Genomic DNA, 24,932 nt, shown 5'->3' with positions numbered 1-24,932 from the left:
TCGGAAATCAATGCAGAGTCGCCATGACCCATCTTTTTTGCGAACAAGCAGAACTGGAGAAGAAAAGGAACTGGTACTAGGGCGAATAATACCTTGCTTCAGTAAGTCACGGACAAGTATCTCGATTTCGATCTTCTGATGAAATGGGTAGCGGTAGGGCCTGATGTTGGGCGGAACACTGCCAGGAAGGAGCTGAATACGGTGGTCCTCTGGACGAGAAGGAGGTAATCCCACAGGTTCAGCAAATATACCAGAATACTTGTCCAAAATGTGTTGGAGATCGGTAGGAGTGCTAGAGACTGCTGATGGCTGCATCTGAATGGAATGGAGCTGAGCGATGACACCATGTGAATTCTTCTTAAGAAGTTTTTCCATACGGTGTGAACTGATGATGCTGAGAGACCCTGGTTGTAAGCCTTTCAAAGTGTGTTGGTGCCCCTCGGCTGAAAACTGCATCCAAAGTTCAGCAAAATCCCAAAGAATGGGGCCAAGAGTGCGTAACCATTGGGCACCCAAAACCACATCACAGCCACCTAAGGGTAAGGCAAACATGTCAGAGCGCATGTTATAATCTCCAATAGAGAGACGCACATTGCGACATTTCCCTTTACAAGGTAAAGTGCCCCCATTGGCAATCATGACTTCAAAGCTAGAGCAGGGATGGATAAAGCAATCAACCTGTTTGGCTATTCGTGGATCAATGAAGTTATGAGTGCTACCAGAATCAATGAGTATAGTAAGAGGGATCTTCTTGAAGAAACCCTGGACCCGCATGGTTTGTGGAGTAGTGACTCCTGCCAAAGCATGGACAGATATCTCTGGTGGAGCTTCTGGTGAAGGAGGTTCAGGCTGGTGAGGCTCAACCTCATCATCCACTGTTTCCTGAGCATCTACATATTCTTCTAGTTCCGGTGGAGAATCCACATCCAAGAGATAGAGCTTTTGCTGAACACATCTATGGCCCCGAGACCATTTCTCATCACAATTATAACAAAGCCCTTTGTCTCGCCTGACTCGCATCTCTGTTTCAGACAAGTGCTTGATCGGAGTAGTTCTGGGAGCTGGTATGACTGGAGGGTTGTGAGAACCTGTATTTCTGAATGGAACAAAATTAGATCTGGAGCGTTGTAGAGCACTAATCTTGTCTTCCGCTAACTTAGCCAACCCAAGGGCTTCCATCATTGTAGTAGGTCGAAACATTTTGACTTCTGAGCGAAGTGCATCCTTCAGACCACTGACAAAACAACTACGGAAGAATTCATCAGACAAGCCCTCTGTGTAATTAGCTAATTTTTCAAACTCTGTCTGGTATTCTCTTACAGTGCCTGTTTGACGCAGTTTAGTGAGTGCTCCTGTGAAATCATCAAAGGAACTAGGGCCAAAGCGCTCCAAAATGAGGGTGCACAATTCTTTCCACATTGGGTCTACATTAGCCTTGATGTACCAACGGAACCATTGAAGAGCTTCATGTTCCAAATGAAAAGATGCAAGGGGGACTTTGTGGTTATCCAAAGTATTATGCAAGCTGAAATACTGCTCTGCCCTATAGATCCATCCAGTCGGATCAGAACCATCGAAGCGTGGAAAATCAAGCTTTGGTCCACGAAAATTGCCAGAAGAGGACCCAGTATCTCCTGAATGGTTTCGGCTCATGGCTGACTGCTGAAAGTTAAGACCCAAAATTTTGTCATCCAGATCTTGAAGTTTGGTTTTGAGGGATGCAATTTCCTCTTCCATGATTTTTGCTCCTGTACGCGTAACAACCATAAAACAAGGTTTTTTTTTTTTTTTTTTTTTTTTGGGTAGAAGATGAGAAACAAAAACTTTTTTAGTTACGACAAACTTGGATTTGGGTAAAACTCATATAGGAAATGGGTGTTCGATGGGTGGTGGGAGACTATCTGGGGACAAGGGAAAAAGAAAAATGAGGGTTTCAAGGGTAGGGAGGCGAAATGAGGCGAACAGTCCAAGAGGGATAAGGGAGCAAAATGAGGAATTGAATCTTGTGGCTCAGTTTGGTGGCGATTGGATGAGAGGTGAAAAAGATAGGGCAAACCCTAAAATTAGATAAATGAGGGATTTAGGGCTTTGATATGTAAAATTTGGGGTTGGGTCGCCAAGGAAGGAAGTATGCGAAATGATATTGCAGACGTTCTGCGGAAGTATGAGCAGAAACAGAAAGCAAACAAGGAAGCTACGACTAAAAAACAGAAAAATTTTTACTCTTTTTTTTTTTTTGAACAGTCGACTTAGAAAAATTCACTCACAGACAGAACAACTGAAAAGAGTTATTGCAATAACAAGAGATATTAGAAGTGAGAGGAACCTGAAGGCCACGACAGAAAAAAAATTTGATGTAATTTCCACCCAGCGAGCCCAAGAGAGTGCTCTGATACCAGATGTGAAGAACCTCCTTATAGCAATATCGTGAGAATGCTCGAAATAACAGAATACAAAGTGATAGCAGAACTCAGAATGAATCTACTGATCGCAGGCCACTTCGAGGGGGTAACCTCCTTTGAGCAAGCTCAATACAATAAATTCGTCCGTGCCCATCAAGGGCCTCAACCTATTCTTATATACTGGGTACGATCTAGAAAAGTAATACTACCTATGCATGTGGGATAATAAAATATACTCACGGGACGACTTACAAAGCATATGCGTCCAACAACACTACTCTAACAAAATAAACAGAAGGAACACACAGGTTCCTAACACTGATGAATCAAGTGTTTGTTGTGCCCAATGAGGTCTAGTGGAAGAAGAAGAAGGAATATCCTCAACTGTTTATGGAACTTGCGAAGTTAGTGTCCTATGAGTCAAAGTTGAAGGAATATCATCTTCCAAGTCACTGTCATCACTTTCCATGAAGGAGGAAGGAGGAGTTGAAGAAGACAAACTTGGACAAGTCTCTTCAAAGTGAACACTTTTCTCAAAGAAGAAAGTGTTTTAACTTGATTTTCTTCCACACCAAGCCTCAAAAGGTGTAATTCCATCCAAGGCCTTATGGGGACTTCTGTTTTGGATGTAATTGGCACAACACATAGCTTCTACCCAAAAAACTTGATTTAGATACTTATGTTGTAGCATACAAGTGGTCATCTCCTTAAGGGTTCTATTCTTCCATTCAATGACACCATTTTTTTGTGGAGGGTATGCAACTAAATGTTGAAGATCAACACCCTCACGAGTACAAAAGTCTATAAGCCTTGAGTTCACATATTCCCTTCCTATTCGAAGATCCTGATGGCTTTCCCTGATTGCTTCTCAACTTGAGCTTTGAAGGTGATAAACTTATCAAACACTTCACTCTTATGAGAAAGAAAGAAGACCCAAGTGTAGTGAAAATTCATCAATGAAGGTGAGAACATAGCGAGCCTCTCCAAATGATGGCACTGGAAATGAGCCAGCTACATCACTATGAACTAGTTCAAGAAAAATAGTAGCCCTCCAAGACTTCCCCTTGTTAAACTTCTCTGTGAGATGCTTGCCTACTTCACAACCTATACATAAAACCTTTGAATACTTGACTTGAGGTAGACCTATGACCATATCCTTGTTGCTAAGTTGTTGAAGGTAGTGGTAATTGAGATGTCCAAACCTCTCATGCCATAGTTTACTTTGTGAATTTAAATGGGTCAACAAGGCAAGGGAAGTGGACTTAAGCACAAAATGAGAAAAAGAATAAAATCTTGTATCATGATTTTCCTTTCTTATTGCCGCAATAGAATCATCCTTTAGATTTTTCACCACAACTAAATCAGGAAGGAACTCCACTTTGTTGCAACATCCATAGTGAGTTATTTGATAGATTGAAAGGAGGTTGGTGCTAAGGTTGGGAACATGAAGAACATATTTCTAAAACTCCATTGTCCAACTCAACATTCCCATTTCCTTCAACTTCCACTTGTGTTTCATTTCCCACATAGATGTAAGGTACATGTGATGGTTTCAAAGAGGAAAAATGCTCCCTTGAAGCACCCATATGATGTGTAGCTCCTGAATCAAGAACCCATTCCTTAGAATTGTTTGTACTTGCTACCAAGGCTTGTCCCTTACCTGTTGAAGTGGATGAAGATCCCTTATCCTTATAGGAATTTGGCACATCAATTTTATGTTTCCTCATTATGTTTCACAACTCGTCAATTTGATTATCCTTACACTCATGTTCATCATAACCATTCTTCTTACAATAGGCACAAGTTTTCTTCTCCCTTTTGTTGAAGTTGTTCCCCTTCTTATTATTATTTGAAAAAAACTTGCCTTGTTGTGAGGAAGATTGTTGTGTGGAGGAAGATTGATGTGTAGAGGAAGATTGTTGTGTAGCATCTTGTGGCTTAGCATTCCACTACTTTTGCTTCTTGTTGGAATTTTTACCACCTTGATTCCCTTGATTAGCTACCAAGGCTTTGGTCTTGCAAGACTGGAGAATTCCCATACTCACTAACTTTTCATGTTCCAAGACCAACATTCTTGAAAATGACTTGAATGAAGGCTTGGTGAAGGCACTTCCCATTGTTAACTTGTGAGTATTATAACTTGAAACAAAAGTGGCATATTCAAGAGGAAGATGAGTCATAACATGTTTGATCAACTTTCCATCCTTGATGGGTTCACCACAATCCTTAAGTTGTTCCCTATACATGTCTACTTGGGTAAGATAATCTTTAATGGTGTCAAAATTCCTAGGATCCAATTTGAGAAGATTGTCCTCAATGGTGTAGGCCATATCTTTATCTATTATCCCATACAATGCTTCAAGTTTATCCCAAACTTCTATTGGATTGGTAATGTTCTTGATGTGATATTTTATAGGATCTAAGATATTCTTTAACAAGGTTCCTAAGGTCATTTCTTGTTTTGATGCCCAGTCTTCGTTACAAGACTCATCAACATCATCATCAAGTTTCTTTGCTGCACCAGTTACATAATGTAGTAAACTTTTTCAACTAATGATTCCTTTATCTTTTCTTTTCGAGTAGCATAATTATGTGTTGTTAACTTAGAAAAAGAACCCATAAGGCAAAAGAAAGAGCACAATATCAAAGAGACGAAAGAACACAAGACATACCCCCCCCCCCCCCCCCCAAATGAATGCTTCAGGCACTTTATATGTAGCGCATTTACAATAGCCACTTACCAATTTAGGGCCTAAGTGGACTTTTGATTTGGCTATTTACAACCTCCTCTTGGAGTTCAAATCTGGTACTTAGCAATGTAGCTCAGATATACAACAATTTTGAAGTTTTATCAAAGCAATAAAATGCAAAAAACAACCTATTTCTAAAAGTGGTATTTCTATCCACATGAGCCTATAATTTGATTGCAGATCTAGAAAGTAGACAAAAAATTATGCACTTAAAAAAAATAGAACTTGAATATGTGTCCACATGAGCCCGTATGAAGCATTTGAAGTTGCAAAATGTAGGATTGGATAGGTACAGTCACTAAAAATTGACTCTTCTAACAAATCCATGCACCAAAACCAAAAAAATAAGAAACCACTAAAAGGTTCAGGAAATTTTAGCCCAAATAAAAAAAAAAATTGTACCTAATTTGGACTATGAATGACTGAGATATGGCCTCTCAAAGTTGGATTGACAAATCAAAACTACATATGGTGAGGGGTCTGGCCTGATGATGTTAGGAAAAAATTGGCTTAAATTTGATGTCCAAATGGTCATCATGGTAGTGCAATATGGCTTGCTTGTGACGATCAAATGGCAGTCAAATTTAGGATTGTAAGTTGATATCATCAGCAAAAAAGGGCCCAGGTGGCTGATGTGGTAGTTCTCATACAGTGTTGTCATGGCAGCTAACTGTGCTGGGGGCTCTAATGTGGTGGTTGAGTCACCTTCTATGATGTGGCATTGCATGGTGGGTCATGTGGCACTGATTTGGCATTGTTGAAGATCTTCATTGGTGGTCGAGGTGCAGACTGATGGTGATGATGTGGTCACCAATGGGAGCAGAAGCTGATTGAGCTCAAGCAGTGTCATGGAGAGGTGTTAGTGGAGGATGCAAACTGGCCGATGGGAGTAGATAGATGATGGTTGTCATTGTGGAGGAGAAGCTAGTAAGAGAAGAAGTTGACATTATGGTGGCATGGGAAATTAATTCCACATGCACCATGCTCACAAGAACAAAGGTGTATAAGGATAAGGGACCATAGAGTGTGAAGCAGTTTAGAAGCCACTAGTGTATGTTGAGATCCACAGAGATTGTTCTTTCACCGATTTGTGTGGAAGATGTTGGTTGTAATATGGAATATGTTGGCTGCAGTGGAATATGCCAACTATGGGCTGCCAGGGTTTGACTGCCCGGTTTACCTGCAAAAAAATGCTCTCCTACTAGCCTAAAAGGCCAATTCTTTCACAAAATTTTGGAAATAAAATGCAAATCCGAAAAGAAAAAATGTAGAGACACAAAAATATTTAGATCTAAAAAATTAATTGCACATATCTAAAGAGAACATACCAATTTTGCAAATCGGGCCTTCAGGTTCTAGATTGTAAAAAAAATTTGCCTTTGATTTGACAATGGTCTAGGGTAGGAAAATTTATAGTCAAAATTTGCCAAATCGATCCTCCAGATGCAATGGTGAGGTCTTCTTTGGCTCTAGACGCTCCCAATAACTGCAGATACTCTAGATTTAAATCATGGCTCTCCAAGAGGTGAAGTGAAAATGGTCTGCAATGGCTATGTGAAGAGATCTCTTATGGTTTTGATACCATGTAAGAATTTACCTTAGGGAAAAATAACACCAAAATTAAGAAGCTCAAGTACTAGTCCAATATGGACCAATAATGGATGATCATAATAACAATAATGAGAATGAATATCATGTGAATACACACTAGAAGTGCCTGTATATAAAGGCATCTAGAATGACTAGGAGGCAGCAAAGTGATAAGCCTCACAACTAAGCACATGTCCACCAAGAGTGGATTATCCTCCATTGAGCACAAGAGTTTGTGTGATGATGAGAGGATACACTTACATAAGTGTATCTCATAAAGAGATGTTATAGACACCATGTGCTCAATTGGAGTGCAAACAACTATGTTGTCTACATGACAACTGAGATGAATATGCAAACTCATGTGTTGTCAACAAGACAACTCATATGACTACGCATACTCCTAGGTGTCTATATGATAATGCATTCAACCTAAGTAAACTTAAGTAAAGCGTGATAATAATTAATTATTTACACTAACACTTTAAGTATTGCAAAGTGTAGTAAGTTTTTCCATTAATGCCAAAGAGGGAGATTGTTGGCATAACTAATGGTGTGATGAGTGATGATAATTAATGTCACAATTTAAGTTTTCTTGCACGATGATTAGTTATTATATTACCGTTGGTGTCAATTGTTGACCTAGTGTCCTAGTATGATGTTGAGCATGCATAATTGTGATGAACAAAGTGTTGCAATAAGGATCAATGAGTGTGATTGTAAAAAAATAATTGGGGATGTCTCTAGATGAGTATATGTTGACCACTATTACTGAAGAGAAGAGTAAGTTTGTCAGTGAATTCATAGTACAACCTCTAGAATAGTTAGCAACAAGCAATAGGTGATTTGATTGGTTTGTTAAATCTATGTTGATGTGGTTATGACAGAAATTCATTATCACTATAGGTAAATCATTTCCATGATGGAAAGATGTGATACATGAGAATCTTGGGTGTAAGGGAAATCTTTCATCACACAAAAATATTTATGTTTATGTCTTTTCAATAAGGGCTATTTTAGTGCAAAGTTACTATTTTTGGAAACTCAATATTTTTAGTAGGTCAACGAGCTCAAAAACGTTTTGATTTCACTAGTAGAGGTTTACCTTGGCTATATCATCTTTCCTGTGGAGCTTCATTATCATAACATTTGTATTGCATAAGTTATTAAGGTTTTTTGGGTATAAAATTTGTGAGCTTAATCTTGAAGGCTTAAAGAAATTGAAAACCAGGTCAATCCTTGACTAATTGGAGCTTGTGTGAGTCAAACACTATAGATTAGGAGCTCTTGTTTCTGCAAAGTGGTTATAATAGCCAATCAAAGTTCATTTGCATAAGTTATGGCTTTCAAAAGTTGGCATACCTTAAATTATAATTTGGAATTATTTTGAGTTGACTTGATGTAATAAATATGAAAATAATATTTATTTGGGGGTCGGTTGGCCTCGAGGATTATGGCTAAATGTTTAGAACCTTCCTAAATAGTGGAATAATTATCTATATAAGGAGGGCATGTAGTGTTGTCTAGGAAGTTCTGGGTGGAAGTTCGTGGTTTCATCTTATAGAAAATTGTAAGGAAGGAGATCACGTGGCTTTGCATATTGTATTTATGAATTATGTAATTCCATATTTATGTAATGGTTCATAAGGCACAAAAATTAGTGAAGTTTTTGCAAATGGAGTCACAAGCAGAGTGGGTTTAACCATGGAGGAAACTTTGTAGTTAAGTGTGCTTGAGCTGGAGTAGTACTGGGATGGGTGACTTCCAAGGAAGTCTCGATGCTTCACCTATGTGAGCATCGCCTAGATCCAATGAGTGTTAAGTGTTCCATTTATTCTCATGAGAGATGGATTCATGTGTGAATCACTACTCATGAAACATGGGTTAATGAGTTTGACTCAAAAACTGCACAATTAAATCTTGATAACAATATCACAATTTGACTTGTTGTGGAAATATCTCCTACTTATCACTTGATGAGATTAAGGGGATTTCTAATGAATGGTTCATAAGGCACAAGACTTGGTGAAGGTTTTACAAATGGGATTCTAAGAAGAGTGGGTTGAACCATGGAGGAAACTCCATAGTTAAACGTGCTCGAATTGGAGTAATACTAGGATGGGTAACCTCCCATAAAGTCTCGATGCTTCACCTCAATGAGCATCACCTAGATCCAATGAGTGCTAAGTATTCCATTTATTTTCATGAGAGACGGATTCATGTGTGAATCACTATTCATGAAACATGGGTCAATGAGTTTGACTCAAAAACTACATAGTTAAATCTTGATAGCAATATCACAATCTCTCACTTTACTGGATTTCTTCTAATATGTCCCCCATCTAGGAAATTTAGTATCCCTCTCAGGCTCTAATATTTTCTTGGTGAATCCTTCTAATATTTCCTCACCAACCTCACAACCCATTGGGTGAATGAATATTCCTATAGACTCTATTGTCTCCATACAAGTATAATCTATTTCTACCATAAAACCATTACTATAGTTTGCATCAATTTTTTTTATGATAGTTTGTCTCTCTTGCTAACAAAATTTTGTTGGACGCCAAATAGAACTAGACGTCACTAAATAGGTGTCAAATATTTTGATGGGGCTAACTGTCATTGGATGCTCGTGTTGAAATTATAGATGGACTAACTGAGAGGGGGGGGGGGGGGGGGTTGTGAATCAGTTACTACAAAAACAAATCCACAGATCCCTTAGATGTCTTAACTAACTAGTTACTGCTGATACTTGGTAAACACCATAAAAATGTTGTCACTCGGTAGATTAACTAATTACTGATCATCTAGCATTCATAATTATTAATATGCATGCAAAGCTTAAAAGAACACAAGAGACACCAGATTTAATGTGGAAACCCAATATGGGAAAAACCACCAAGTAACTAGCTACCAATTTTCACTCTTCTGAAGTGAGCCATGTTAGGAGCCAACCTTGTTAAAGGTTAAAATACACACTGTTAGAGGATTTAATCACTTTTTAGGAGTGGCCTTGTTAGAGGTCTTTAGAACAATTCAACTGAACTGTCACCTTGTTAGAGGATTTACAAAATGGTTGTTAAACCAACTCTGTTGAGAGATTTGAAATTACTGCTACAATGGTTAGAAAGTAACAATGAATTGACCTGAATAAGATGCAACTAAATTTGTTGATAACAGATCTCCATTCTGCACTATTAGATCCTTCTTGATGAAATATAGCTTTTCTGCTCCTCAATGATCTCTGATCATCCTTCAAAATTCGCTCTTAGTCCTTCTCATTCACATCTATCACACACACTTAGAATTTGCAACTTGACCTCTTGTATATACCATTCAAATTATCAAGTTAGCTCATTCACAAGTTACATTTACCAATAAAGCATATATCAGTCGGTGAAATGTCCCTTTTCTGATTTTTCATGATATTTCCAACCTCTAATCAGATCTTTAAAATCAAACAACTGCTATCACAAAGATCCACCAAATTCCTTAAGAAACCCCAAATCGGGTATGTTGAAAATAGTGCTAAAAGCTTCACAACTTCACAAATTATTAATGAATCTGAAAATGGAAATTTTTACAGAACTTTCAGCAGCATAACAGCCTACAAATTGATATTTCCAGATCCGTATAGCCTTTACACAACAGCTCGAAAATGTAGGACCAAAACTATGCTCATCGGGCTCCCGAAATAGCACAAAATATGCTCGAAAACACCACAAGAACACTAATAATCTATCTCAGAAGTTTAATCACGTCCCAATATATATATTCAGCTCTATTTTAACAGCTTAAAGTATAAAATACAGCAGCAACCAAAACTGATATGAAATACTCAACCGGAAACACCAAACTCTTACAAAAATACACCCGGAAACTCACAAATCTGCACTGTTCAGCACAAAGGCAAACTCTGTATGAGCATGCACATGGAATGGCTTCAAACTCCCGTCCTTAGCCTTCCTGGAAACCTGCAAACTCCCATTCTTGGGTCTCCCTGGAAACCTGCAAACTCCCGTTCTTGGGTCTCCTTCTCCACAGGTTTGGCAGCCTCTGAAGAATAACAAAGAATGAGTGAAAATCAAGTCTGGAATCACCCCAAAATGCCTCCAAACCTCTTTAAAAAGGGCATAACTGTAACTCACATCCAAGAGAGGTTAATGAAACATATTTTAATAATAATTATCATTTATTAGTCCAACGGTTTCCAAAGATTAACTCCCTTTTTCCGAAACTTCACTTTCTTGGGCCTGCCTGTCTTAGCAAAGATTATTATTTTTTAATTATTTGAAAAGGGGACATGACAAGTCCTCCCCTCCCAAACATTGCTTGTCCTCAAGCAATGGCTGAACAATAAACCAATCAATCCTCCTGGATCCCAAATGTAGTCATGAACTATACTACTACCAATTAACACAGACTCCTGCAAGATCCTCTGCAATATGACCAAGAGGAATCCATAATCAAACTGGCAATTATAGCTCAACCAAACTCCAAAATCACCATTACCACAGTCAAAAACCCATGAGACACAAACTCTTAGAATATCAAAACCCAAGTAAAGTGGACTACCAACATGGTAAATACCATCAATGCATTCCACTGGCCTATATGGAATGTACAATCCAACTCTGCAACAATGGTGAATGCTCTCAAATGAAACTATACCAAGTATGGAGAATCCACACACTATACAACTCCTGCAGTCAACACAACTCTGTAGATCATTGGCCACTGTCTCATAACCATAACTCCCATGCACCCCTGATGGTGAAAAGCCATCACAAGATAAACAACAAGAAATGGAACCCAAACCAAATTTTCCTGCCATCAACTCCTCAGCATAAGGATCAATTGTTAACTGATGTACATACCTTGCAATATAATGTTGATTAAAAAAACCAACCTCAGTCAACAAATCACCATGAACAAGTGATACAACCCACTGTGACTGATCACTAGCTAAGTCAGGAGATGTCATAGCCAAAGGAGTAGAATCAATAACAACACTTGCTGAAGCATCACTCCAAAACTCCTGCTCTAAGTCATGTATTATCAAGCTATCAACTACAAAACCTGTCGCCATGTCGTGCCCATCACAACTCTCATCTCGAGGCATCAAACTATTCCATAATTGATGATAAGCACTAGGAACCAAAGTACATCTCTGTATCATAATCTCATCAACATGGTCATCAAAGGTAAATTGATGAGCGTACCTCACAGTGTAATGCCGATAGAATGCGCCAATCTCAGTCAGTGGCTCAGACTGTAATCCAGATGAAACTAACTGCAATTGATCATCAACCATGTTGGAACTGACTACTACCTCCAAAGATATCACCAAGGGAGTAGTATTACTATCAGGAACCATGCCAACTGTCGACTCACCAACATCACACATGACCTTTGATACATCTCTAGTCTCTGTGCCTTCAGTACTAGAGGCCACCACCCTGTCAGGCATACAATAATCTGCTACAATACCCAACTCAACTAAACCTGACTCTAGTGGGAATGAACCTGATATGCCAATGTTAGTATCAAGGATGGATGCATCCCCATCTCCATTGTCTCTGACAATCTCAGTCATGGACATCCTCGAATCACCAAACACCATAGCTTGTGACTGTATAGAATCAGATAAAGACTGTAGTTGCTCTAACTCCATGGTCACCTTAGCCAAATGAAACTGTGACTCCTTGAAAGCCAACTGTGTACTCTCAAGAATCTCAAAAGTCACCTCAAGCTGCTCAGTAAGCTCACTCACCTCATCTTCCTTGGCCAACAATGCATCATATGTTGTACTACCCCACTCCATAAGATAATCTCTATCAACTACCAACTGCATATAATTCTGTCTCAAAATCTGAATAGCCTCCCATAAAGAGTGGATCTCTGTCAAGGAAAGATAACTTCCTTCCTGCTCACCACTAGTAGGAGAACCCCATCCATAAACTGCTAATAATTGACGAGCAGCATCAAAATGTTGGCAAGTGATAGCAATGTCTCGGTCACTAACTCTCAACTGATTAGACACATGATGGCATTGGCTTGACTGTCTCCTACAAACCTCCTTTGATGCACTGTCTAAAGGAGTATCCTCAAAGTTACTAGTCTCTAGAGTATTACCATCCATGTCCTGTGAATCAACTCTAAAGCTCATATCAACATACAGAGTATCAAAATTTATAGCACTGCTGTCCAACTCCTCTGTACCCAAAGAAACTAAGTCTTCAAAATTGCCCACTACATCCTCCTGGATGTCATCGATGCCAATATGATCCTGGGACTCATCTGTACACACTGCCAAATATGAAAGATCATCAACACATTCCAGCAAGTATGGTCGACTGGATATATGAACAAAGCCCAACACCGGTGTATAAAAACTAATACCAACATCAGACAAGATACTGGCACAAGAAAAGACAACACCGTGTAATCTGCTAATCAAATCCATGATAGCACCCAAACAAACACTGCGACCAAAAAGTGTTAAAGATCTCCAGTCAACTGAATCCCAAACACCAATATAACAATCTCGTGTCCATATCCGTAAACTAGAATCAACTGGTAACTCAAGCAAACTCCTCACCTGAGTAATATGACCAATACCAACTAACTCCACATACCTGTCATGATAAGGTAATGAATTCACAATACTATCTTCACTCACCTTTAGCTGGCGGGATAAATCATGTGAAGTACTACCTGCCTCAACCTCATGTGATGAAGCATCTAACTGCGCCTGGTACTCTTTCTCAGCAAATTCATGAATGCTCAATGTCTGCTCATCTCTACTAGGTATCTCACCATCCTGCACAACAACATCCTCATAATCATCATCTGAACCCACTACACTGTAGTCACTGCCTGTTGTAACTATACCATCCTGAATACCTGTGGCATCACCCTTTGACAACCTGTAAACAATTGTCTCCATTTGAGTATCAAGTTGACTGTTACTATCAATCTGTGTAATATCCTTTCCCACCACCTCCTGTGGCAAAGTAGAATCTGAGACCACTACCTGGCTATCAGCTAGTTTCTCAAACTCCTCATGCAAGTTCTTGGGAATTGTGTCATCTGTCCTGTGAGAAAATCTGCCAAATAGAAATCCAGTCAACTTATCCACCTTAGCTGGGTCAGATAACATGTCATTTATACGGTGGTGCTCAACCAACTGTTTAGACATGTCATGGCTTATTTTCATAAGTTTATCTCGAATGTCTAAATAACCATCCTTTCTACTATTTTGACTCTGGCTATCAATTGTCCAAGATCGTTCCCTCTGAGACTCTGTACTATACCTGTCCATTCTGGATAAAGTAGAGTGTAACCCCAATAGGATATAACTTCTTCAAGCACTAAGAACTAACATGCAAATGATTAGAAGTAGCATGCAACCATAGATTTGGACATGCAACTGATTAGAAGCAACATGCAACCACCAAATTATGACATGCAAGATCTGGGTAGTTGTCAAAACTGACATGCAAACTTCTACAACCGCCAAATTCACCAAGAACTAATAGGCAAATGATTAGAAGTAGCATGAAACCATAGATTTGGACATGCAACTGATTAGAAGCAACATGCAACCACCAAATTATGACATGCAAGATCTGGGTAGTTGTCAAAACTGACATGGAAGATCTGGGTACTTGTCAAAACTGAAATGCAAACTTCTACAACCACCAAATTCACCAAGAACTAACATGAAAATGATTAGAAGTAGCATGCAACCATAAATTTTTACATGCAGCTGATTAGAAGCAACATGCAATCATAAATTATGACATGCAAGATTTGGGTAGTTCTCAAAACTGAAATGCAATATCTGGGTAGTTGTCAAAACTGACCTGCAACTTCTACAAACCCTTAGGCTGGCAAGATCATGGCTCTGATACCACTGAAATGTCCCTTTTCTGATTTTTCATGATATTTCCAACCTCTAATCAGATCTTTAAAATCAAACAACTGCTATCACAAAGATCCACCAAATTCCTTAAGAAACCCCAAATCGGGTATGTTGAAAATAGTGCTAAAAGCTTCACAACTTCACAAATTATTAATGAATCTGAAAATGGAAATTTTTACAGAACTTTCAGCAGCATAACAGCCTACAAATTGATATTTCCAGATCCGTATAGCCTTTACACAACAGCTCGAAAATGTAGGACCAAAACTATGCTCATCGGGCTCCCGAAATAGCACAAAATATGCTCGGAAACACCACAAGAACACTAATAATCTATCTCAGAAGTTTAATCACGTCCCAATATATATATTCAGCTCTATTTTAACAGCTTAAAGTATAAAATACAGCAGCAACCAAAACTGATATGAAATACTCAACCGGAAACACCAAACTCTTACAAAAATACACCCGGAAACTCACAAATCTGCACTGTTCAGCACAAAGGCAAACTCTGTATGAGCATGCACATGGAATGGCTTCAAACTCCCGTCCTTAGCCTTCCTGGAAACCTGCAAACTCCCGTTCTTGGGTCTCCCTGGAAACCTGCAAACTCCCGTTCTTGGGTCTCCTTCTCCACAGGTTTGGCAGCCTCTGAAGAATAACAAAGAATGAGTGAAAATCAAGTCTGGAATCACCCCAAAATGCCTCCAAACCTCTTTAAAAAGGGCATAACTGTAACTCACATCCAAGAGAGGTTAATGAAACATATTTTAATAATAATTATCATTTATTAGTCCAACGGTTTCCAAAGATTAACTCCCTTTTTCCGAAACTTCACTTTCTTGGGCCTGCCTGTCTTAGCAAAGATTATTATTTTTTAATTATTTGAAAAGGGGACATGACAGTCGGCTACAAATATTACATTAAACAAATAAACTTTATTTCACAAAATAATAGAATCCTTCACTGGCCAACCCTGCTCAGTAAATACTGCATCTGGAAATAATTTCCCGAGATAACTGTCTTAACTTGGTTAACAATGCAAGAGCTGCAAAATCCTTTGGCTGCCGAGGTAACTCGGTAAGAACTAGATTTCCTTCACTGTCCATGAAAGCTTGGTTAGAACTATTTTTTGCACTATTTTCTCTTGATGACTGAGTGAGCTCAGTAACAACTGAATTTCCTTTGCTAAACCTTTAAAGCTTGGTAGCAACTATTTCATACACTATTTTCTCTTGATGACCGAGTGAGCTCGATAACAACTGAATTTCCTTCACTATCCATGAAAGCTCAGTTAGAACTGCAAACCTTCTTGGTAACCTTCTGAACTCGATAACCTTTGTCTTTTGCCTTGCTGACCATTTGAGCTTGATAGATTCTGACTAATAACTAATATGACATTTGTGTAACATCAAAGAAAATAAACAATTGAACAATTGTATCCAATAGCTTGACACCCCTTTTTATCAGAAGACTATGGGGAATTCAAAGCTAGGAGATTAACTTGATCAACGAATGATCGACAACATAAAATGTCAGGGGTATGGCATCCTCATCGTAATTTTTTTTTGGAAGGTATTGATATTCCAATGGAGTGTAGTTGAAGCTACAATGATAATGTTGTCAGGTATATGACATTGTCATTGGAATGCGCATCATATATTTTTGCATTGATTTCATAATTCTGATGAACTATGCTTAGTATAATTGTGTTAGACAAATGATTTGGGTTTTTACAATCTTTATGTTGGTAGTGGTATAATATTCTCCTACGTAAACCAATTTTTTAAGGTTTGACTTAAAACTACAAAAAGTTCTAAAAGAATATGCAGATTATTGGATGAGGAGCCTTGATTGTAGAAGTGGCATATATCCAACTTAAAGTTGTAGTATTGGAATGAGAATCAACTTAAAGATATTTATGCAAGAAATTGCATCAATATCTTGTGTAAATGTCTCCAAGTTGATTCTCATTCTAATAAAGTGACTTTGAGCTAGATATTTGTCACTTGTACAAACAACATTCCTCATCTAATTATTTGTGTGTTATTTTAGAACCTTTTTTACAATTTTCAAGTCAAACCTTTAAAAATTAGTTTATGGTAGGAGAATACTATACCATGAATACTAACATGAATATTGTTAATTCCCAAATCATTTTCCTAACCCAATTATACTATGCACAAGTCGTCGAACTTCCAACAAAGAGCATTGGTTAGATTTGTAAGTTCAAAGAATATAGAAAACTAAGAAATATATGAAAGCACATTATCAATGATAAGGAAGGCCTTGTTGAAAGATGTTTTTCATCTAAATAAGTAATAGGTAATGATGATGAGGGAAGTAGTCCAAAATCTACACTAATTTTTCAACAAAATCAAATTCCCATTGATCCTAAACAAATTATATTCTTCAAGAGTTTCTATGATGGACAAAGAATGGATATAGAAAAGTTTCATCCTTCTCTCCTTCAAACATTGAGAAATAATGAAAAAATAGAGGGAGGAAATAACCAATTCTTTTCAAATGACTATCTGACTAAATCAAAAATCAACAGCAATGATGATATCCCTTCTACTATAACTTCTCCTCAATAAAATAAAGATTTTGATGATCCCAAGAATGCTTAGTTTTTGAAAATCTTTTATGATAATAAGAGACTTGATCCATGTTTGCCTAAAAAATTATACAAGATTAAACAAGAATATGGGAATGAGAATCCTTACAAACTAGTTAGTTCTTGTACAAGTTTTAAACTTTCTTCTCTAAGTTGATAGGTGACATATGAAAACTGCAAGTAAATTTGTAGTTTCTTCTCTATCTCGTAAATGCAATGTGAAATGACATACATCCCATCATAGGTATCTCCATCAAACTTGAATTTTAATTGTGTTTATTGGGAGCATGTTTCATTTATCTATATAATGATGATATCCTCCATATTTCCCCCTCACATGAAACTTGTATTCTTCTCAGTCCAAGAAAAGGGGTGTTATATTCTATTTATTTTATAGGTACATGATATATTCTATTATATATTAATTTTTTTAGTATTTTTCTAATTATCTTTGTTTCTCCCATATTTTTGGAATGTGGGAATATTTCTCTTGTTAGTTTTTTTTTTTTTTTTTTTTTTAAATATAATTTTGATTTTTTTTAATTCCTATTTATGTGACTGTATTTCCTATGTTGGATAATGCATTGATCCTTGATTCCATGAAAGACATATGTAAGTTGATTTTATAACAACGTCAACATTTTATTATACTTACATGCAAATATGTAAGATGATTTTAAAAATTACAATATCATTGGCTAAATATTTGAGTAACTAGACACCTCATTTCATAGTATAAGAGAAGCACATAATTAGAAGAAACTATTATGGAAACTGCTCATTTGTAGTGTTTTCAAATTATAGTTACAAGCGATAAAGTTACATACCTTTGATTCTAGGTGTACAAACAATGGATGAAAATAGTTGTTTGACTAAGATAGTGCAAATGTTGAAGCCAAAAAAAATTGCTACTCTATGATAGTCATCCATACAAAGATCATTTTCATTAAATGATAAAACAGGAAAGTCTAAAATGCATAATAAAGAGATGTAAAATATCAATAATGAGGAGAGAACCATGCCTTAAACTAATTAGGTTACATGCACCCTCCCCCCACCCCCCCTCTTTTGAACTCCATGGTAATTTGAGTTGACTCCCATCTATAAATGTGGTGTGTTACCCATTAACATCTAAGATTCATTCATTCTTTCATCCATTAATAAAATATAACATTCATTATTTATCACATGAAGCAAAAAATATGAGCATCCATAAAGAAATCTCATAATATCCAAAGCTAACATCTGACATTCATTAACACTAGAATATAAACACATAACATAAAATAAAATGTCAAATAAGGTATTTAAGCATACCTCAACCAATTAAAATTTATTTTGGATCAGCCACCTAATTAGTTTGGAATTTAATTCTCACCAAAATAAAGCAAGAACAATCGTGACTGAAAGCTGAAAGAGCATAAAAAGATGATGATTGTACACCAGTCATACTAACTGGTGATTTTTAATGATCTTTAAGCATGTTTATTCTTACAATTTTTTGGCTTTACCTCCAAATGGTCAGCATGTGTTTTGAAATTTTTTTCGTGGACTCAGCCATGAAAAAGAGAAATATCAAACTTGAAAACGATGTACAAAAATGTAATTAATTTTTAAACATCAATTTGATAAACTTACAAAGAGAACTACATAATTAGAAGGAACTATTGTGGTTTTTACTATTTAAAAACTATAGTTACAAGTGATAGAGTTACATACCTTTGATTTTGGGTACACACGCAATGGAAGTGAAGTATCAAATAAAAGTTCACATTTCAAATCATGATTTATCTGTTTTGGGCTTAAGAATTGGTACACCAGTCTAGTTGAGAGGTTCTATCTAAAACTACAAGGGGATAAGGAGAGAGTATACATTTTAGAAGGGGTAGACTTTGGAGGGGTTCCAAACATGCCTCTAAGGATTACCAACATTGAACTTTCCAAACTAGTGGCACAATAGGAAAAGGAGTACAATAAAGTGATGGAAATGATGAGAAGAATGGAGAAGGAATTAGAGAAAGTAAACAAGAAGAAGAATCAAGGGATTGATGAAGAGGATTAGATTAAAGATGAAGAGGAGGAAGTGGAGATTGAAGGAGAAAGGGAAAAATTACCTAGAGAAGAGATGGAGCAAGATGGTATGGGGATGGAAATGTTTATCAAAGTCATTAAATTAGAGGATTACAAAGGGAAGTCTAAAGGTAAGTGATATGTGGAGAGTACTAGATCCTAAGGTGGAATTTGACCATTGATATGGCTCTTGAATGTGAAATTTTTTGTGTATAATCATAGTTTGAGAAGGTGATTAGGCATCAAGCTTCACTTTGTTTCAAGAATAGTTTACTATTCTCTACTTAATGGGGCCAACCACATAAAGGTGGAAGCTCATCTGCCCCCACCCCCCAACATAACTTTGAATTCCTCATTAACAACAACATTTGTTCCAATATATTTAGTGGAAAACACAAGTGGGGAGAATCACCTAGTCCACTTGATATACCCTGATCAAGGTGACAAGGCTCATTATTAGGCCAAAAAAAAGTTGTAAAAAAAAACACGTCCATATTTTAGTTAATGATATAAAAGAGTATTAAAAAAAACCATTATTGGATTATTTTTTAATTAAATATTTTATCACTATTTACCAATTTAGCAGATTCTGTGATAATAACATCGTAATCAATGTTGAAGCCTCTTTATATCCTTATGTAATATGAATTAAGGATTTGAATTTATAGAAGAAGCAAAAAAGTGAAGAAGATGCTTGTGCAATAGAAGATCTTCAAAGATCATCAAGGTTTTGTAGTTTAATTCTAAGACAATATAATTTCAATAACATTAGGCCAACTATTAAAATAGTTCATAATAATATTGAAATGTATGAACTAAAGTATGATTAGAATTATTCATAATAAAGTTCAACCCAATTACATTAGGTCCATAAAAATTCATAACAAAATTTTGTTATGAACTATTATTTCATAATTCAAATAGTTAAAAGTGAGTAATAATTATTCGGTTCGTACATGCAATTTTTTTATGGACTATTAGTTCATAATTAGAATAGTCAAAGATTAGTAATCATACTTAGAATAGTTCAATTATTATGAACTATTCTAATTATACAAGTTCAACCCCATTTTACTATGAATTGTTCTAATTATAAAAGTTCAACCTAATTAGGCAAGAGCCTACAATGCATCAGTAAATTTCCAACCTCTCATCAGGGAGGTCTTGGGTTCGAATCTACTCGTGATTAACACATAATGATAATTAATCTTAATAATAATAAATAACCTAGGCTTTAGCTGTTTATCTATCCAAAAAACAAAGTTCAACCTAATTTATAATTTAGATCATTATGAAGTATTCTCTTGTTCAATGTATGAACTAAAGTACCATTCCAATCTCCACCATTTGATAGAAACAAACATAATATAACTTCTTGATGTCCACTATTATGTTCAAGCTTGTAAAAAAATGGAATTGGTGATGGTAGCTATCATGAATGATAGGGTTATTTTGGTTGGAGAGGAAGACTTCCACCATTAACCACTGTATTTTGCTTGGTGTCCATACCCTATTCGCAAGCTCCTATTTTAGCACATGTAAGAAACATGCTAAAAAAGTTGTAAAATGTTTCCTGTCAGCTACCATCAACAATTCCATTTGTTTACAAGTTTGAACAATAATGTTTACCATTTAATGCATATCCTATAATCATGGATTTCCATTAGATGAAATCTCTTTGAAGACTCTATGAAAGAATAACCCAACACCAATTTCAACCGTCGAATGAGTCATTGATGTCCGATAATGCAGCATGCTTTTAGAGTGATCATTAAGAAGTTATATTGCATGTTTCCTATCAAATGGTGGAAGTCTTCCTCTCCAAGATAATTTGTGGCACCAATCTTTTCAAAATGAATTCTCGACAACACTAAGTTGTAGCACAAATACAACCCGATGTCCCATCTCTATATGGATATATTAATTATAGGTTATTTGAATTTGTAAATAAATAGAACTATGCATAGTGGTTAATAGTGGAACTCTTCCTCTCCAACTAACACAATCCTATCAAATCTAGAATTGTGCATCTAGAGATGTCCAATTCTATTTGTTTACAAGTTTAAAGAGCCTATATTTAATATATCCATTCACTGCATATCCCATAATAATGGATTTCCATGAGGTGACATCTCTTTAAAGCATTTTGTGGAAGAATAATGTACCTTGTTTATTTTCATGTATTTTGCATATGTATCTATGAGTGCATCACCATTTATTAGTTATGAGATGATCGAATGAGTGGAAATAGTTGAGAGATTAGATTAACACAATTTTCAGATGATCATATGAAATGAAATGGGCATGCGAGTACAAAGACAATAGAAATACATTGTGTATAGATGAAGGTATAAAATTGATGATTTTGGAGGACTCAAAACATACATTCAACATTCTTTATGAAAATACCACCATTCGAGATCAAATAGGTGTGTGGGATTATACACAAAGTAAACAAAAAAAGAGGGATGTCCCAAGGCTCACACTTGTTGAGGTTCACTTTAGCAATGGCCCTTCCCATGAAACTGTTGTCTAAAATCTTTCTCATGAGATAATGTGTTATGAGCTCATCATCAATGGGATGGAACCTGAATCTAGGAGGAATTTATGCATCACCCTTATCATGACTATAACCAAATTTAAGAGCCTCCATTATTTATTTCTCTTCCCAATCTAATCACAAAAATAGAAGAAATCAAATAGACTTTTTCAACCGTCCTCCACTAAATAGGCTAAGGAAACCATGCCCAATTTTCTAGATGTCCACTTAGTCTTTTACAAAATCTAATATGCGGGTTGTGGGGAGATGTTGTGTTGAGTTATTATATGGGTGTTAGGAGAGGTGGCAAAATAAAATTGTTTGAAACCTAATTTATGTGATTTGAAAATGAAATTGCCTAGCTAGAAACCTGATTTTATTTGAAAATGAAATTGCTTAAAACCACATAAAATTGAAGTAGTACATGTCCTTACCTAGGTAATGTCAATGTTATGTTGGCTTTCAGTATTGAGTCACACACACATATACACACAATATGCATACGAATACACATAAGTACACATACACATACATATACATATAGACATACATATATGTATATGTGTACATATACATATACACATACATATACACATACATATACACATACATATACACATACATATACACATACATATACATATACATATACATATACATATACATATACATATACATATACATATACATATACATCTACATCTACATCTACATCTACATATACATATATATACACACATTCACACACATATATATGCATGTATATATTTACATACACACACATAAACATACACATACATATCATAAAGATGTCATACAATAAATAATGTATTCTACGGGGTTGCATGGTGCTCTAATCAGACCTAATGTGTCCCAATGACTCTTAATTTGTTGCAATGGGTCTTATTTTTTTGTATTGGATTTGATTTTTTTTAGTGGGTATTAATGAGTCTTAATGAGTCCTAGGATCATTTAGGATCCATTAGGACTCCTTAGCACCACTATTATGCACTAGGTTCCATTAAAACCCATTAGCTATCATAACTTTCTTACTCATGTCTAATACCCATGTCTTAGGTGCCAGTGATAACAGCTCCCAAAAGTATCCTCTTGGATATACAAAAGACCAATGAGGAACAATGTCCACCTCCAAAAAAACTACAACCATGAAAGTGAATGCCTCAACTTAACTCAAGTGATTGGAGTTTGGATTCAAGAAAAAGTAGGCCCTAGACCAACAAAACACATACTTGCATGATATTATGACCAAACTTGCACCCCAAAGGAAGAAAAAGAGGGTGAGAAGCATATTTAATATGAGGAATAATTATTAGGGGGAAATAATAGATAAAAAGGTTATTTCACCTTTGGATTATAAGGATTATTTAGAGGTCACCCTAATGGACTACTGAACTACCCAAATTAATATGGGAAAAAAAACTAAGTGGGGTAAGTTAAATAACCATAGTTATATTATAGACATAATGCTCAAGAAGGTTTAAAGGGTGTATAAAATTAAATAGGACTTTAAGGCAAAATTATCTCATTAGAAGGAGGTTTTATAGGAGCTAGATTCTCCCATATCCTCTCAAGGTCGCAAGACATTGTTAGATTGTGGTGACTGATCAGGAAAGTACTATACATACTTCATAAATATGACCGACATGTTATAACCCTAAAGCGGTTTAATACTTGTATAAAAGGGCTTAGGGTTGGGTATTTTTCATGTTGTTGTGATGCAAAATTGGTTCTTGTGGCGGTATTGAGCTGTAAGGGATTACGGATTGTAATCAGGTTGTAATCACTGGATTGTAATAAGATCAGACTTGCTGTTTGGTGGACGTAGCCCAGGGATTGGGTGAACCACGTTAAATCTTGGTGCCTTGTGTTCATTTTTGTGTGTTCTATTATTTTTTGTTATTGGTTATATTTGCATGTAGTTTTTTATTTTTGTCCGTGGTTTATCCTAACAAGTGGTATCAGAGCGAGGTTGTCTTTCAGTTATCCTCTACAGGAAAGTCTCACGGTTGAGTGGGAGTGATGGCAGATGAGGGTAAGCTGAGGGTTGACAGGTTTAATGGGCAGAACTTCCAATTATGGAAGATGCAAATGGAAGACTATCTATATCAGAAGGATTTATGGAAGCCATTGGAAGGCAAAGCCAAGAATCAGGGAACTATGTCAGAGGCTGAATGGGATCTCTTGGACAGAAAGGCACTCGGAAGCATTCGGTTATGCTTGGCACCATCGGTGGCATTTAATATTACAAAAGCAAAGACGACAGAAGATTTGATGAAAACCCTAGCGACACTGTATGAAAAGCCCTCCGCTTCAAACAAGGTATTTCTCATGAAGTGTTTATTTAATATGAGAATGGCAGAAGGTGGATCTATTGCAGATCATTTAAATGAGTTTAATACTATTACTAGTCAATTATCTTCTGTGGGTATCAATTTTGATGAAGAAATTAGGGCTCTCTTGATTTTGTGTTCTTTACTTGAAAGTTGGAATGGCTTGGTAATGGCTGTGAGTAATTATGTTCCTGGATCTAGTACCCTAAAATATGATGATGTGATCGATGTTATTTTAAGTGAGGAAACTCGTAGGAAATCCTCAGGTGGATCTACATCCGGAAGTGCTTTAAATGCACAAAGCAGGGGTAGAATGACTGAAAGAGGAAGTAACTCTGGAAATCATGGGAAATCAAGAGGAAAGTCAAAGGGGAGGAGGTCTCAATCGAGAGGACCAAATGATTGCTGGTACTGTGGGAAACTAGGGCACAAAAAGAAAGATTGCTGGAATCGAAAGAAAAATGAAGGAGATAAATCAGATGGAGACAAGGAGGCAAATGTGGTAAATAAAAAATCCAAAGAGGATGCTTTGCTTTTGTCTTTAGAGAGTGTTGATGATTCATGGGTTTTAGATTCTGGTGCTTCATTTCATGCTACACCTCATAGAGGTTATTTCATTGATTATGTCCAAGGGGATTTTGGGCTTTTTTATTTGGGGGATAATGAACCCTGTTAGATTGTTGGAA

The sequence above is a fragment of the Cupressus sempervirens genome, chromosome 3 (assembly GCF_028749045.1).
Source record: "Cupressus sempervirens isolate cs-2001-9-10 chromosome 3, ASM2874904v1, whole genome shotgun sequence".
Classification (NCBI taxonomy): domain Eukaryota; kingdom Viridiplantae; phylum Streptophyta; class Pinopsida; order Cupressales; family Cupressaceae; genus Cupressus; species Cupressus sempervirens.
This window is presented reverse-complemented; position numbering follows the sequence as displayed.